Here is an 18,279-nt window from a genome sequence, read left to right as displayed (position 1 = left end):
CATCCACACAGGATTGCCCACTTTGCTTCCCTTTCCCTCCACTCAGATTTTAGAGCTCTAAGGCTGACACATTGGTATGACTGTGATCTCTCTTACAGATAAAGTGGCATGTGTTGTACCTTCAATATGTGAGAAGTACTGTGGCATCAGAACTGGGTGCAGCTCCATCGCCTACCCAGTGCTAGTGGTAGAGCTGCTGCCTGAACCATCTCTTACCTTCTCTTACCTTCTCTTACCCCCACGATCTGTGTCCCCATTGGAGCCTGTGCCCTCAGTCTTTAAGTGGATGGTTAGGAGCAAAGGAGCTGAGGGTGGCTTATCTACCAGGCAGCTCATCTTTCTGGGTAGAAATGTTGGCTGTGCAGTAGGGGGGATATCAGTGATGTAAAGGGAGTCTCGCTTGCCCTAAGGGAAGGAGCCGGGCCTCCTCCCTCTTCATTTCTCACACACTCACACAAGGTGCACATGCTCTCACACAGCCTGTGCCCACGATTTGCATTGTTCACTTCCCAGGCTTAGCTCATGCCTTTGCGCATTCATTCCACAGGAGGGCTCCACTCTGTGCTAGACATGGTCCTAAGCCATGAGAATGCATTGATGAGCAAGACATAGTCCCGCTCTCACAGAGCTCATGTCCAGTGGGGGCCTAGAGAGATGGGTAGCTCACCACCAGGGAGATGGCTTTCACTGCAGATGGACAGTGAGCCCATGCATTCATCTCAGCTGTTTCCCCAAATCCCAGAGAAAAGGCCAAACAAATAGTATCATTTTTTTTAATCCCGCATTAACTCTGAAGATCAATAGGAGCTCTAGAGATCAGAGTTGAAACATTTCCATAAAAATCCAGTAGAGATGGGAATCTGACCCAAGGAAATCCCCACGGTTCAGAAAGGAAATTGTCCACGTTCTGCAGCTAAGCCTGTCCTTGAGTACCCTGGGCTTTGAGTGAGGGTAGGCTGCAGGGCACTTGAAAGGAAGTAGATGCAAGGACACCAGCCTTTCCCTGGCCAAGTAGCCCACCGAATACAGTGGGGGGCCTTGCTGCTGTGGGCCTCTAGCTCGGGCCCCAGTTACCCTCTACCCTTAGGCTCAACCATCAATACATAGAAATCTCTCTGTGGAGCAAAGTCTCTGCAGTATGGCAGCCTTTCAGATGAAAATACTAGATTGTTATGTTTATAGTTCACACTTCACGAGTGCTTGCTCTCTGTTAAGCATTATGTTAACCCATCTGCTTAATTTATCTTAATCTTAATAACAGCCCTGTCTGGGAGGTACCTTTATGCCCACTTTACAGATGAAGACACTGAGGCACAAGGAGTCACATCCCTTGCCTCCATTCCAAACCTTCTCTGAACCTCTGACTTCTCGTGTGTACAAGTGGGGGCAGCAATGGTGCCCATCTCACAGGGCTGTAGGGAGGATCCTACAGGCTAATGCCTAAGGAAATAATCTGGCACAAAGTAACCACTCAAGAGATATCAGCTCTCCTTATTACATAAAGACACAGCAGGAAACTAGCAAGTCTCATCAAGAAGCAAGGACAAATGTAATGCTTTAATCTATCTTAGATGGAATGCCACTCCAAATAAAATTTGAATGTTTTGTAGTATGTAGAAAAGTGCCTTAGGAGGCCTAAGGCATCTCCTGGCATAGCCAGAGAGCTGGAGGTCCAGAAAATGTCCCTTCTCTTCCAGACATACAAGGCTTGATGCTGTCCGCACTATGGGCCTCTCTCATGTCCTCCTTGACTTCTATTTTCAACTGTGCCAGAGCCCTGTTCACAATGGACATCTATAACCAGATTCGGCCTATGGCCACTAAAAAGGAGCTCATGGTAACAGGAAGGTGAAGGACTCCTCTAACCGCACTAGTTACTGCTGTCAATGAAAACAATGCCCACCAGAAGGGATTATGTGAAAAATTTAGGCTATCATACTGTATGTAGAATTATCTTGTTTAAATACGGTATGGTTGTACTTTTTTCCCACAGTTCTGCAATGAAGATGTGTTGTTTTTATAATCACAAAGAAACATGTTTCCATTTGGGAAAAAAATAAGTAATAATCACAATGATTTAAAAAATGCTAGCATTTTTTAATATACCCCCCAAAATAGTCCTGTGGGGAAATTTACATAATTATCTCATTGTCTCATTTAGTCCTCATGACAACCTTTAAAGGTAAGTTTCACTGTTCTTATTCTCATTGTACCAATGTGGGGGAAGTTGCTCAGAGGAGGAAATTGGTCTACCTGAGATCACATAGTATAAGTAGGAGAACGTGTCCATGTCAGGGCCATGCTGTTAACCATGATGCCACATGGCACCATGCTAGCATGGAGTGGGGGGTGTATATGTATAAAACATGGTTCCTGGCTTTATTCTGTAGGGTTTCACATTGGCTGCCCACAGACCACATCTGGCACACACACATTTAACTTGGCCTACATTATATCTGAGATACTTCTTTTATCTCACATCAGGGTGCATATTGTTCATTTATTTAATCTGTCTAACCCCTGCATTTGAGTTTGTTTTTACATGTGATTAGCACTCCATAGTTTAAAATCACTTTTCTGAGAAATTTTAAGAAACAGATACCAGTTTTATTTAAATTGTTATAACATGGGGAGAAAAAAAGAAGACTTAAATTCATTTTATGAGACTCAAGAAATTTATGCAGCCAAGCCTAACAAAAATAGCACCAAAAATTACAACTAAAGACTAATCTCACTTTTATATACCAATGCAAAAATTATAAATAAGATATTAGACACAGATCTAACAATATATTAGAAGAATGTTAAAAGAATGGTATCACATTACCAATTGGGACTTTCTTCCAGAAATACAAGATTGTTCAATATTAGGAAATGTAGTAATATAACTCACCATATTAATAATCAAAAGAGTAAAATCGTTATGTATCTATTCCCAGATGATGAAAAAGTATTTGGTAAAATAGATAACTTTCAACATGATAAAACATATCTAGATCACCCTAAAACCCAGTATCATGCCTAATGAAGGAACTAGAAAGGAAGAGGCAAGAATGCCCTCCCTTACCACTATGTTTATACTAATAATATATATAAGAAAATCAACAGGTGAAGTTAGCTGACTAGGACTTTAAAATAACCATGACTGGGTGCCTGGGTGGCTCAGTTGGTTAAGCGACTGCCTTCGGCTCAGGTCATGATCCCAGAATCCCGGGGTTGAGTCCCACGTCAGGCTCCCTGCTCAGCAGGGAGTCTGCTTCTCCCCCTGACCCTACCCCCTCTTGGGCTCTCTCTCTCACTCTGTCTCTCTCTCAAATAAATAAATAAAATATTTTTTAAATAAAAATAAATAAAATAACCATGACTAACATATACAAGAAAATAGAGGGGAAAGTGTACAAAACAGATGAAAAACTTGAGAATTTTGCCAGATAATTAAAATTTATAAAAATGAACAGGTTTTTCTAGAATTGAAAAGTAAATAATCTGAAATTAAGAACTCAATGGATGGGTTAACAACTGATTGGATATAGCAGACGACATGATTAATGGATTGGCACTGGATCGAATGACAATATCAAAACCGAAACACACACACAGAAAGAAGATATATGTGGAATGCAATCAGAATAATAATATATACGACATTGGAATCACAGAAAGAGAGGAACAGTTTGGGTAGAAGCAATTTTGAAAAGATAATGGCCAAGAATTTTCCAAAACTGATGGATAGTTATTCAGAGATTCAACAAGTTCCACAAATTATGAGTAGGATAAGTAAAAAGGAAACCATACCTGAACTACATTATAGTGAAACTGCTGAAAATTGAAAATAAAGAGAAAATCTGTAGAGCAGTGAGAGGAAAATAAATCACACTACCTTCAAGAGAGCACTGAAGAGACTGATAGCAGAATTTCCAACAGAAACTATAAAAGCCAGAAGACAATGGAATGACACGTTCAAGTGCTACGGGGGGGAAAAAAACCTGCCGATGTAGAATCCAACACCCATCAAAAATATTCTCCAAAATGAAAATGAAGTCATATATTTTCAGATAAACACAAGTTGTGAGAATTTATTACATTAGATTTTCAGTGTAAGAAATACCAAAGGGAGTTCTTCCAGCTGAAGGAAGATAATCCAGATAAAAGAATTGAACTTCAGAGAAGAATGAAGAACACCAGAAAGAGTAAATATGTGGGAAATATAAATGCATATTAGCTGTTGAAAACATCAAAAGGAAAAAAAATGTCTATGGAATTTATAACATATGGAAGCAAAATGTAGTAATAAGAATAGCAGAGAAAATGAGCAGAGGCTAAATGGAACTTAAATATTCTCAGGTTCTAGAATTATTTGGGATGTGGTAAAAAATAAAACTTGTACCAGACTATGATATAACAAGGGTGCATGTAATCTAATCTCTAGACTGAGCAATAAAAGAATAGTTCAAAAATGTTTAACTGACTTGTTTAAAGAAAAATATGAAATAACTCATAAAATATTTGATTAGCCCTCAAGAAATCAAAAGGATTAAAAGAATAAAAGAACATAAAAGGTAGGTCAAATAAAAAAAAACAAATAAGAGGATGGCATATATAAACCTGATTATATCAGTAATTTCATGAAAAGTAAGTAGACTAAACACCTGAGTTAAAATGTTGAGATTATCAGACTATTAAAAAAAAAAAAAACTATATCCTGCTTAGAAGAGACACCTTTTCTCCAGTTTTATTGAGATATAATTGACATATAATATTGTATTAAGTTTAAGCTGTATAACATACTTTGGTATATACATATATTGTGAAATGACCACCACAATACGTTTAGTTAATATGCATCACCACACATAGTTACAAACATTTTTCTGGTGATGAGAATTTTTTAAATCCACCATCTTAGCAACTGCCAAATATACAATATAGTGTTGCTAACTATAATCACCATTCTGTACATTACATCCCCAGAAGTTATTTTTCTTAAAATTGGAAGCTTGAACTTTTTAACCTCCTTTATCCATATCCTCTCCGCCTCTGCAGTGTCCAATCTGCTGTCTGTTTCTAGGAGTTTTTTTTTTTTTATTCCACATATAATTGAGATCATACAGTATTTGTCTTCCTCTGTCTGATTGATTTTACTTAGCATAATGCCCTCAAGGTCCATCCATGTTTCTTTCTTTTTTGTGGTTGAATAATATTCCACTGTATATACATATCACCGTTTATTTATCCAGACATCTGCCAATGGACACTTAGATTGTTTCCATGGTTTGGCTATTGTAAATAATGCTGCAGTGAGCCTGGGGGTACAAATATCTTTTCATACCAGTGATTCTGTTTCCTTTGCATATATACCCAAAGGCAGTATTGCTATATTATATGGTAATTCTATTTGTAATTTTTTGAGGAACCTCCATACTGTTTGGCAGAATGACTGCAACAATTTACATTCCCACCAACAGTATATCCTGTTCCTCTACATTCTCATCAGTACTCAATATTTGTTATCTCTTGCCTTTTTGGTAATAGCTATCAAGTATGAGATGATAGCCCCCTGTGGTATTGATTTGCATTTCCCTGACGATTAGTGAGGTTGAGCACTGTTTCATGTACCTATGGGCCATTTGAATAACTTCTGTGGAAAAATGTCTATTCAGATCTTTGCCCAGTTTTTAATTGGATTATTTGGTATTTTCTTTTGTTTTGCTCTTAAGTTGTATATTAGTTCCTTATATTTTGGATATAAACCCCTTATCAGATGTATGGTTTGCAAATGTTTCTCCCATTCTGTGGTTGCTTTTTGATTTTGTTGTTTCTTTTGTTGCACAGAAGCTTTTTAGTTTGATGTAGTCCCACTTGTTTATTTTTGCTTTTGTTGCTTGAGACTTTGGAGACATATCCAAAAACCCATTGCCAAGACCCACATCAAAGAGCTTATCCCCTATGTTTTCTTCTAAGAGTTTTATGGTTTCAGGTCTCGTATTTAAGTCTTTAATCCATTTTGAGTTAATTTTTGTGAGTGGTGTAAGATAGGAGTCTAGTTTCATTCTTTGCATGTGAATATCCTATTTTCCCAGGACCGTTTATTGAAGAGACTGTCTTTTCTTCATTGAGTATTCTTGGCTCCTTTGTCTGATATTAGTTAATCATATATGCATAGGTTTATTTCTGGGCTTTAAATTCTGTTCTATTGGTTTATGCATCTGTTTTTATGCCAGTGCCAAACTGTTTTGATTACTATAGCTTTGTGATAGAGTTTGAAATCAAAAAGTGTGATACCTCCAGCTTTGTTCTTCTTTCTGAGGATTGCTTTGGCTACTTAGGGTCTTTTGTCATTCCAAACAAATTTTAGGATTTTTTTTTAGATTTATTTATTTATTTATTTATTTGAGAGAGAGAAACAGCATGAGAGGGGAGAGGGTCAGAGGGAGAAGCAGGCTCCCCACTGAGCTGGGAGCCTGACGTGGGACTCGATCCCAGGACTCTGGGATCATGACCTGAGCTGAAGGCAGTTGCTTAACCAACTGAGCCACCCAGGTGCCCTAGGATTATTTTTTCTAAGTCTATAAAAAATGCCATTGGAATCTTGATAAGGAGTACATTGAATCCATAAATGGCTTTGGGTAGCATAGACATTTCCACAATATTGATTTGTCTAGTCCATGAACACAAGATATCCTTCTGTTTATTTGTGTCTTTTTCAATTTCTTTCATCAATGCCTTACAGTTTTCTGTGTAGAAATCTTTCACCTTCTTCCTTAAATTTATTCCTAAGTATTTTATTGTTTTTGATGCTATTGTAAATGGGATTATTTTCTTTATTTCTTTTTCAGGTAACTTACTGTTAGTGTATGGAAACACTACTGATTTATTTCACTACTGTATGTTGATTTTGTATCCTGAAACTTCATTGAAGAGAGACATCTTTAAAATAAGATTGAGGAAAGCATAAAGAAATCATGGTAAAATACATACCATGCCAATAGAAACATAGATGCAGAAATTTTAAACAAAATATTAGCAGGTCCAGCAACATATAAAAAGAAAAATACACCTTGACCATCTGGGGCTTATTCCAGGAATGCAAGAATAGATTTTTTTTATTCAAAAGTCATCAATGTACTTGACCACATTAACTGAAAACAGGAGAAAATCATATAGTCGTGCAATGGATGAATTTAGAATTTAGAATGTTTAATACCTATTTATTTTTTTAAATCTTAGAAAATTTAAAAGAATTTCTTTACACTGGCTTTTAAATATATATACATATTTAAAAACTTATAGCATGTGTCATACTTAATGTTTACATTTTCCCCTGAGATTGGGAACTAGACACATATGTCCACTATAAGTGCTTTTATTCAACATTGTGCTGGAGGTGCTATTCTGCACAAAAAGGTACAAAAAGGAGACAAATGGCATGAGGATAGAAATAAAATTATCATAAAAGACTTTATAGACAAATCATCAATATGATTGGAAATAGTTTTTAATATTCCATTTTAATTTCTTTTGGTTGCTCTAGGCATTATAATAGGCATGATTAACCTATCTTTGTCTACTTAGAGTTAATACTGTATCATTTTATCTAAAACATAAATACCTTAGAACAGTATTATTTTCCCCTTCCATCTTTTGTGTTACGGCTATCACCTATTTTATACCTATGTGCGAATAAACCCCATAATACAGTGATAGCAATATAATTTTTGCTGTAAGAAGTCAATTGCCTTTATTTTTTTTTTTTAAGATTTTATTTATTTGACAGGGAGAGACACAGCGAGAGAGGGAACACAAGCAGGGGGAGTGGGAGAGGGAGAAGCAGCCTTCCCGCAGAGCAGGGAGCCCAATGTGGGGCTCAATCCCAGGACCCTGGGATCATGACCTGAGCTAAAGGCAGACGCTTAATGACCAAGCCACCCAGGCGCCCCAGAAGTCAATTGCCTTTAAAATAAATTTATATATATATATGTAGCATTTTATATTTACCCATATATTTTATTTTTTGGTGCTCATCATTCCAACTTTTAGGTTCGAGTTTCCAATATGTGTCATTTCCCCTCACTCTGAAGAATTTTCTTCAGCATGTCTTATAATGCAGGTCTGCTGGTGACAGATTCTCTCCGTTTTTGGTTATTGGAAAATGTTTTTATTTTGCCTTTATTTTTTTGAAGGATATTTTTGCTGGGTATAGAATTCTGGGTTGACAGTATTTTTTCCTACCCCGTTAAAGATGCTCTTTCATCCTCTCTTCTGTCCTCTTTCTTTTTTTTTTTTTTAAACTCGATGAGATTCAAACTCCCAATTTCTGTCTCTCCCACTGTAGGCAGCCACTGAAGTCTTTGCTCAACTTTTTCTACCTTCCAACAGTTGCTTGTTGGTAGATTATTTGGAGATTTTCCCACACATGCATAGTTCAGGGATCAGCCAAGGGCATAAGGGAAGTTCATATACAGATTGGATCTCCTTGCTCTGTGGCTCCCTCCTTTCTAGAATTTTTCCCCCAACATTTTCAACCACTCTGAATACTCAACCTCCATCTTCTGACACCTCAGCCTAGTAAGAGTGAGGCTCTCTGCCTAACTTCTAGTCACCCACATCATGCAGACTAGGGAGGGCCCTCAGAAGAAAAGCCGGGTAATGTAGATAGCAACCAGTATGATTTTATTCTTTTCAAGGATTAAAACCTCTCCTATTTCTGCCTGCTTTTGGCTCCCTTCAGTGTTGTTGCTTTATATTTGGCCCTCAATTTATCACTGTTATCTGTAGGAGGGTTAGTCCCTGGCAAAATATCCCATCATTACTAAGGTGGGAATTCACATCCTATGTCTTCTTTGACTATCAAGGAATTAGTCCTTTATAGCTTAGAGTCATTCACTCTAAATAATAATTTTTAAGCCCTGTTGACACAGAACTAAGATTTATTCATCTTTGGGATGACATTTGATCCAGTGTAATTTTATATATGAACACATATTTTTAAATCTTTTACTTAGAAAAAGCAATGAACATTTGGAGCCTCTACTCAGTTTTGTAAAATTTTCAGCAAAATTTAAATAAGTTTCTGAACTTGTTGAAATCTTCAAAATCATGTGCTGTACTAATCGGTCTAAAATTTCTTAAAATGTGTTACCCTCAAGAAATTAATATTTTTCCATGTAATTTCAAGCATGACTGCCCAAACACACCCTCCAAATGTGAAAATCTATCCATGATCCAGTAACATGCAAATGGACACTTGGTTTTATTTATTCAGAAGTTAAAGGATTTTTATCTGCAGCCCTATGTGGCTGTCTCCTCTGTCCCACTTATGAATGGGCATCTGAATTTAACCTAAGGAATAATTGAACTAATAGCATGGCTTGTAATATTTTATTGGCGGGGGGGAGCTCATCAAATTTCTATTGACTATTGGTTTAATTTACAGGTTTTTTGTTATAATATTACTTGCTGTCATCATCATCTGGGTCCCTTTTATACAAACAGAATACAGTGACTGACTGTTTGAATACACACATGCAGTTATGAGTTACCTGACCCCACCCATTGCTGCCATCTTCGGGCTTGCCATATTTTGCAAGAAAGTCACTGAACAGGTAAGTAGGTGTTGGCATGCCCACTGCATGACACAGTGTGAGGGCTTGCCTTCACATCATAGTTGTCTTTGAAAGAGCTGCCCTAGAAGGGTCTCTTGTGCTTCAAGAGTTCACACCATTGTATCATTTGCTTTCTGCCCCTCCTGGGCAGATTTGGTCTGAGCTCCCTCATGCATGCAGGGAAAAGGCAAGCTTTGATTTGTTTTCCTCCCTTTGAAATGTAATCCACTCAACTATGCCATAGATGATGCAGTGTGCATGCTCTTCCCTCACACATATCTGGGTGTAAGAAAATATTATTCTGTTGCCTCTGTACATGGATGTGTCATACTCAGAGATTTCATACTCACAGGGAGATGTACAGTCATGAATTCCTTTTACCTTTCCTGCAGTGAAGACCATCTCTCCAACCACACTTAAAACTAAAGATCCCAGAGCACCTGGGTGGCTCAGTCAGTTAAGCGTCTGCCTTTGGCTTGGGTCATGATCTCGGTTTCCTGGGATGGAGCCCCATGTTGGGCTCCTTGCTCAGTGGGGAATCTGCTTGAGATTCTCTCTCTCCCTCTGCCCCTCCCACCCCACTCGTGCTTTCCGCTCTGTATATCTCTCAAATAAATAAATAAATGAATAAATAAATAAATATTTTTTTAAAAAAACTAAAGATCCCAATTAATGATTCAATCATTTTATCCATAAGACTTTTTTTTTTTAGAGAGAGGGAGGTGTATGGGGAGGGGGCACAGAGAGAGGGAGAGAGAGAATCTTAAGCAGGCTCCATACTCAGTGCAGTGCCCTACATGGGGTTCAGTCTCACAATCCTAAGATCATGACCTGAGCCGAAATCAAGAGTTGGACACTTAACCAACTGAGCCACCCAGGTGCCCCTCTCCGTAAGACTTTGAAAGCATAATTTGCCAGAATATTTTCATTTGTTATTTGAATCATATCTTAACTTGTTTCCCCTAACAGCACTGAGTAACTGGGCCTTGTACAAGTTCCTGAGCACAGTGTATGAGGTGCTGTGTGATTTGTCCCCTGCCTAACTCTTGGCCCTTGCCCTCTCCATGCACAGCCCCTGGGCCCCAGCCATTCCTAACCATTTGCAGTGTTAATTGCCTTACTGCCCTGTGCCTTCTCTGGCCTCCCTTCACTTGCATAGACTGTTCACTTTGCCAAGAATATCTTTTTCCTCTTCCACCTGGCTGGTGCTTCCTATAGGCCCATCTCAGGCATCCAGTCCTCTAGATCAACCTGCTAGTGCTGCCTGCTCTGCTCAGGTCACCAAGACTCAATTTAGCACCAAGAATGTGGGAGGAGGGTGGCTGGGCTCTGCAGATGCCAAAGCTGCTTCCCTCTGCTCTGCTGGGAAGGGCAGGGGCAAGAGAGGCAGGCTGTCATGAGACTCTGCTTCCCATCAATGACCAACATTAAGGTATTGGAGCCTACTGCCAAGGAGACCTGGGGATCTGGTCAGTGATTCCCTGCTACCCCTGGTCCAAGGTTACAAGGACATTGCAGGTACCCTCTTTGACCTAGAGAGTTTCTCTAGGCCCTCTCTCCCACTCTGTTTCAGATTGCATGCTCATCTGGCTTCTGCCGCCCATCTGTTTCTAAATCTTCCCGTTCTGCACATCTCCTTCAATAAATGGTTCCTGTGGATCATCCACGTGGCTTTTGGTTTCAGGTCTTTCTCCAAGATGCTTGCCCATATACCGTATCTTCTGTCTCCTCTGACATCCATCCGCATCTAAGTCAGGCTCCAGACACAGCTCCAGAGCCAAGGTGAAGTTCTCACTCTTTAAGAGTGGACAGTCTGGTTGGAGGAGACAGATGATATCCAATAAGCAGATAAAGATTTCTGATAGTGATGCAGTGTTGTTTAAAAGGTAAAAAAGGGTTGTGGAGGGTGTCAAGGCAGGCTCTGGGGGCAGGGCATATACAAGGACCTTAGCCAAGGTAGTAGGAGAAGACTTCTAAGAAAATGACCTTGAATCTGAACCCTGCAGGATGATCCAGAAGTACCAAGATCTAGGCAGAGACCCAAGCAGAGAGAAGGGCAAGCACAAAGGCCTGAGCCAAGAGAAAAATGGGCAGATTCAACATGCAGGAGGAAGGTTGCACACAGGCTAAAGTGGAATGACCAAGGGGAGAGTGGCAGAGCCAGATGAGGTCAACTGAAGGGCAGGATTGAGATTTGACTCTGATGGTGGGCCATGAGAAGCCATTGGAGAGTTTAAGCAGAGGCATGGCATTCTCTAATGCATGCTTTGAAGAGCTCACTCTGGCTTCTGTGGAGACAGTGGGCAAGCAGGAGGCCAGGTAGGAAGGCCACCTATGTGAGAGAAGATGGCGGTTCAGGATTAGGGTGGTAGCCATAGGGTAGTGGGATGCTGACACACATTGGAGGCAGAGCCAACAGGATTTGCTGATGGGTTGGTGGAAGGGCAAGATGGAAGGAAGGAGGGGAGGGATGACTCCTGGGGTTTCAACCTGAGCAATCAGGGAGATAGAGGTGTCACCCACAGCCATGGAGAAGACTGGGGTCCTTTTGGACATATGACATTTGAGATACCTATTTATTATCTTACATAAAAGTGTTTCTAATGTTTCTTAAGTTCTCTGATTGACCTAAGAGAGAGTGCAGGTGTCTCAGGTCTTTGTTCAGCACAAGAAGGTATGGCCTCCTCACTGGTGCTTACATTCTGCTTCCTTCCACAAGGTATTTAAAGCCTTTGTTGTGACGAGTTTAACTTCAGAACGCAACTAGTGGGGAGGTGAGGCTGAAGGTTTGTCTCACCGCCCATCTCCCTCCAGGTGACTCCCTTGGGGCTCCTCCTTTGGCAGGGTGCCTTCTGGGGGCTGACTGGAGGACTTCTGATTGGCTTCTCTTGAATGTTGTCCGAGTTTGCCTATGGACCCTGGAGCTGTGAGGCAAACAGCAAGTGCCCCCAGATCATCTGCAGCATGCACTACCTCTACTTTGGGGTAATTCTCTTCATAATCAGTCTTTTCACCATCCTGGGGATCTCCCTATTCACAGACCCAATTCCGGATAAACATGTAAGTGCTGCCCTGAGGGTGTTCTGGGACCAACCTTCAGTCCTAGCATCCCCGGGAGCAGTAACTTGGCTCCGCTTGTTTTAGAGAGAGTGATTGAATTCCTGCATTCTTTTTGAAAGTGGGAGGGCTGGGGGCTGGGAGTGGGGGATGGGTCAGAAATAGGCAAATAACAGAGGAAGGGCCCTGCCTCAAAAACAAAACTAAACTGAAAAGCTTTTCAACAATCCACCATTTGGGTATTCACTTAGAATGAGAGGTTTGGCTTTTAAAATGCAAATTTTCCTTAGAAGTGTTAAGTTCCCTAACCTCAGTATGAATTAATGTAATCAGGGCAGTCCCAGCTGCCACCTACCCTCAGGGAATTAAGTCAGCAGGAGGGGGAGGGGACAGGAATATTGGCAGCTGTGGCCGGCTCAGGGCTGGGTGACTCTCAGCCTTCTCCTGGCGCGGCCATTCCCACCTCCCAGGACGCAGGGATCAGTCACCCCAGTTGGAATATAGGAAGTCTGGGCTCAGAGAAATTAAGTCACTTGTCCAAGGTACCAAGTGGCAGGCCTGGGCCCCAACCTGGCTCCACTACATCACCTCCATCAGCATGGCCAGCAGGCTTTGCACTACAGGGACTTGGCCAAGCCAGAAAGCCCCATAGCGTCCGAAGTTTAGGGGCAAGCTCAGAAGGGAGATGGGTCTGTGAGACCTACATGCCTATCTTGCAGCTTTTCCTGGGGTCTAGGTAAAAGCCATAAACTTGGAAGACTGCCTCCAGGTACACCCCCTCAACCTTGGGCTTTCCCTCTGGCGACGCTTCCTGCTCCGTAGTTGCTGTTTGATTCATTCCTCTCCTGTGCACAGAGCCCAGTTGGAAAAGGGATGGAGCACATGGGGAGGACAGCCAGGATTGTCTGGGATGTGCACGCCCACTGCATCAGTGACAGCAGGGAGACTTCCCTGCTCCCAGCACCTTGAGAAACTGGCGGTGGATGGTGAACTTGATTTCCTGTTGCTTGGGGTCTTAATTGTTTAGCTTGTCTTCGTTCTTTTTCTGCTGTTCTCTTCCTCTCAACTTTTTGGTTGTGCCCACTTCTCAGGCAGCCAAGTACTTGTTGAGTGTTTCCCACCTGCCTCCCAGTATGCCAGGCGCTCTGAAGAACACACAGCAGCTGCCAGTAGGGGAGGGAGAGATGAACAGGAAAATTGGAGCTTCTGGATCGGTGTCGGCGGGCCAGGCCCTCTGCTCACCACCTACCAGAGGAGGCAGAACAGCAGGGACAGCACACTAAGCCAGGCTCTTCCAGCGCACCCAGCACCTCTTCCATAGGGACTGACAGTGTCGTTGGGAAGGCAAATGCATACATATGGCATCATCAGGAAGCAATTAAAGGCTCTGTCATTAGCACAACAGAATTTTAGTTCTGACATTTTAGTCTGAGAGGTGGGGCTCCAGCAGGTCTTGAAGTGGGCTGGCTGGGGAGGGGCCAGGCCAGCCCATTCACATCCCAACCATATATTGGGGGTGGGGGTGCTGGGATTCAAATATAATGAGGCTAGTATAATGGATCAAAATCTATTCCAGGATAGGTTTGGTGGAAATGTTCACTTGTTGACCCTTAAGAAACAAGCAACAACAATTGGCTGGATTTTGTTACTTCCCAAAGTTTCCATATGTGTTTTCAGAACGGGAACAAAATTACAGAGCAGAATGGAAGGGAGCTCCCTACTGCATCTGCAAATGCCTTGTTGAGTTTGAGCAACTCAGCTCAGTGGGGGGCCGGGTAAACCGGGTAAAGCCTCTTCTGGCCTGGGTTAGTGCTCAACTCTGACAGCTAGGAGGGGATTCTGGAAGGAAAGTGGCTCCCCAGTCTGCCCGGTCCACTCATCTGGTCAGAGGGCCTCCTCCTCCACCAGAAGAAGCAGACCAGGGGGGATGGGCAGCCGCTCCCACCCTGAAGGGCACGGTTCCTGGACACTCAGGACTGGAAGGAGCCCTGAGCACATTGCCTCCCACCCCTTACTATACGCTGAAGGACACTGAGGCCCAGGCAAGTTGCATCACCCTGTGCCAAAGCCACGCAAGCACATGGTACCAGAGCCAGAACTGAAAGCCAGGGTTCCCAAGTGCCATGCTTTTCCCACCCCACGTTCCTTCTGTCTCTTGTTGGAATTGAACCACCAGGACTGGTCTCAGTCCTTGGAGACCCTGGTGCCTAGCTGCTGGCCGTGGCTGGGTCCGGTCTGTGCGACAGGGTCCTGGGTGGTGATGTGCCCCTGCTCTTGCCACAGCTCCACCGGCTCTGTTGGAGTTTACGAGACAGCCAACAGGAAAGGGTAGATCTGGATGAGGAAATACAAGTGAAGAAACACACGACCCAAGAACAGCCAGGTGAGAAGGAAGATCCAAACCCTGCAGGGGATCCTGTTTAGAGTGTTCTAGGTGTGTGTGGCCTGTGCTGCCTCCCTGGCACCCCTGCCCCACAGTCTCCCCTCCCAGAAATGCTCTTCCAGGCAGAGGCCCCCTCTGGGGTGCCTGTGAGGTTGAGAGGTCTCTGGATATCTGTGTGCAGCCTTCTGGGCTGGGGAGAAGCAGCAGATGCAGTGAGACACCCTTAGAGGGGCAGGGTAGAGGGAGGAGACAAGGGGTCTGGCTTGGGGCTTGGGAATGGGCACAAAGTAAAAGGCACTCCAGGAGATGAGGAGGACCCAGCAGAGGGAAGACAAACACTGATGGGCAAAGAAAGATGAGGCCTTAGGACTGGCCACTGGATTAGCCACACAGAGATGATGCTGTACCTCAACAAGAGCAGTCTGGGGGAGGAGAGGGAGAGAGGGCTCCGAGGAAAGAAGTCTGAGGACAGTAAGATTTCAGTCCCAGCAAGCAGAGGGAGAATGTTCCTGGGAGGGGCTCCAGAAGGCCTAGAGGAAGGTTTATGGCAGATGGGGTCAGAAAGGGAGTGTTGGGGCCACAGGGGTGGGGGGAGGGTGACCTGAGCTTCTTGCAGCCCTGACGCAAACAGGGATAAAGGCCTAATGAGATTAGTCCTGAGTCTCAGGCAGAGAGTGCCTGGGGAGGCTGTGAGTTTAGGGGAGGAAGCAACAATCCAGGGATGCCCTCCACCCCTGCTAGGGAAGTTTAGAGCCCAAGGAGGCCCTGGGCTCCCTCCTGACATCTGCAGAGGAGGCCTTGGGCAGGTGCAGAGCAGGGGAGTAGCCTCTCCCAAGCATGGCAGCCCCACACCCCTGGCAGGTGCAGGGCTCCCTGGGAATTTCTCTTCTCTGAGTGGGGGAAACGAGCCCATGGGGGGCCCACAGTGTGCCAGGGGCTTGTTCTGGGTGCACCTCCCAGTTCCTCTTTTCCCTCCACAGTCGTGGGGGGATGATGACGACGAAGATAATGACAGTGGCTAATATTTACTGCCCACCTGGGATGTGCCAGGCAGTGTCAAAATTATACCCCTGCGTGATAGGTACAATTAACATCCCCATTTAGAGATGGGAAAATTGACGCACTGAACAGTTAACTAACTTGACCCAGGCTCCACAGATAACCAGGTAGTGGTGGAGCTGGGACTTGAACACAGGCAAGTCTTAACTCTAAAATGTGTGCTCTTGGCCAACAGCCATCCCACCCGCCATCATACAGCCTGTGGGCTGTCATCAAATCATCAGTTGCCTTTTACATACAGCAGCCTCTTTGGGTCTGGCAGCTGCATGATGATATAACATGGGTGTTCAGAGTGTGACACGCAGGACTTCTCAGCACTGGCAGCAGAGATCTGTGTCCCTGGCTTTGGGGTCCTCTGGCTGCAGCCACACACACACACACACACACACCTTGTAACAGAGGCTTCTCTGTCCCTGGCTGATGGGTTCCGTTATCGCTGGGGCCGCCTCAGCCTTGGGACACAGCTGGCATGGAGGCTGCCCAACAGGATGAGACAGAGAACACGTCACAGCAAGCACTGCTGGGATGCCCGCTCTCGGACCGAAACTCACTCATCTTGTCAAGGAGGAAACTGTTCCCAGGCTGCGCGGGACCTACTTTGGTGTGCCGGAGCTGGCCGTGGTGCTGACCTGCGCCTGAGCGGGCCCAAGGAGCGGCCCACAGGAGCTGTACCGACGGACCCGGAGCAACATTTAAGCCCCAGAAGGCGTTTTCGCTAATTTGAATGGAAACATTCCTATAATTCCCAGACTTCCCTCCTTTGCCTCCTGGAAAACATCAGTGATTTCCCATTCAAGTGCCCAGAGTGCCTTATTTTGGGCCAGGCTGCTAGACTGATACCTGCCTGAGGGAGACATTCCCTGAGAGCTTGCCGAGGATAGCAGTGTCTGATTCCAGAAATCAGGGGATTTCTTCCATCCTCTGGAGAGTAGTGACTGGGGAGGCAGATTCAGAGGAGCAGTCACTCGCTCTAGACATATCCAGCTGTGTTCGGCCATTTGCCTAAGAGAAGGGTGGTCACTCCAGGATCTGCACCCGGTTGAAGGCTCTGCCAGTGGAAGGCAAGCATGACCCCAGGTAGTTCCCACCCCCACCCCCACTGCATTCCCTGAGCCCCTTATCCCACGCTCCCATGTCTCTGAGGATGGTGGTAGGTATTCTATAGCAGGGACTGAGGACTGATCTTCATTTCAGAGAGTCTTTTGGTCTTTCTGTGGGACTGACCGCTGAGATGCTACACCATAGAAGGTCCTCCTTCTTGTGTCCTCCTGATGTTTGCCTGTTCCCTCTGTTCCAGATGTATTCAAGGAGGCCCAGGGCTGCCTGTGATGTGCTCTGTGGACTGGAGCCACAGCCGGGCCCCAAACTGGCCCCAGAAGAGGTAGCCAAGGAGAGTATGGGGCGTGCTGCCATATCTGAAAGGATAGAGTGCATGTTGGAAGGGACAAAGTGTCATGACATGTCTGAAGGGACAGAGCACAGTGCCACATTGGAAGAGACAGAGTGCCATGACACATCTAAAGGGACAGAGTGCAGTGACATGTTGGAAGGGACAGAGCACAGTGACACCTTGGAAGGGACAACGTATGCTGACATGTCAGAGATACCCTTCAGGAGAGAAATTGCCAATGCCAACGGGTTCCTCTTGATATCAACCATAGTCCTGTTGCACATCTACTACTACTAAGGCAGCTGGGGCCCAGGGGCGTCTGGGAAGAGCAGGCAAACCGTAGCCTCTCCAGACTCCCTCATCATCCAGTGGAGAAAGTCTTTCCTACCAGGAGACCCATGGATATAGGACCAAGGATTACACTAATGTAAACGCTCCCACAATGTCACAAATCAAGTGCCACCAGCTGCAGGGCATGCGTGCTGAGGGGACAGGGTGAAGTCCATTTGCGACTCCAGAGACTATGCAAATGAGAACATCTGTTCCTTTACGAAATGAGTCATTTTCTCCAAATGGCTCTACTGCATAAACACTGACTTTCACTTTAAATTTAATTTTGGCTTTTTATTTCTAGATATATTTGGGATTTTTGCTTGTGTTTACTTCACTGTAACCATTTCCTTCCTATACCCTACCTCCATTTGCTTTGTTCTCTCCTCCTTTTTAAAGGTATGCCCTGCTGGCGAAGATGCCATGTAATGTAAGCCCCACCCCCACATGGGGTTCCC

The 18,279-nt window shown here is 44.0% G+C and overlaps 1 pseudogene; it reads left to right on the top strand.

The window, feature by feature from the left end:
* LOC110578364 overlaps positions 1-17,788 on the top strand; it is a 60,420-nt pseudogene extending 42,632 nt beyond the window's left edge.
* The last annotated feature ends 491 nt before the right edge of the window (positions 17,789-18,279 follow it).

Source organism: Neomonachus schauinslandi, chromosome 14, assembly GCF_002201575.2.
Source record: "Neomonachus schauinslandi chromosome 14, ASM220157v2, whole genome shotgun sequence".
Lineage (NCBI taxonomy): Eukaryota > Metazoa > Chordata > Mammalia > Carnivora > Phocidae > Neomonachus > Neomonachus schauinslandi.
This window is presented reverse-complemented; position numbering and strand designations above follow the sequence as displayed.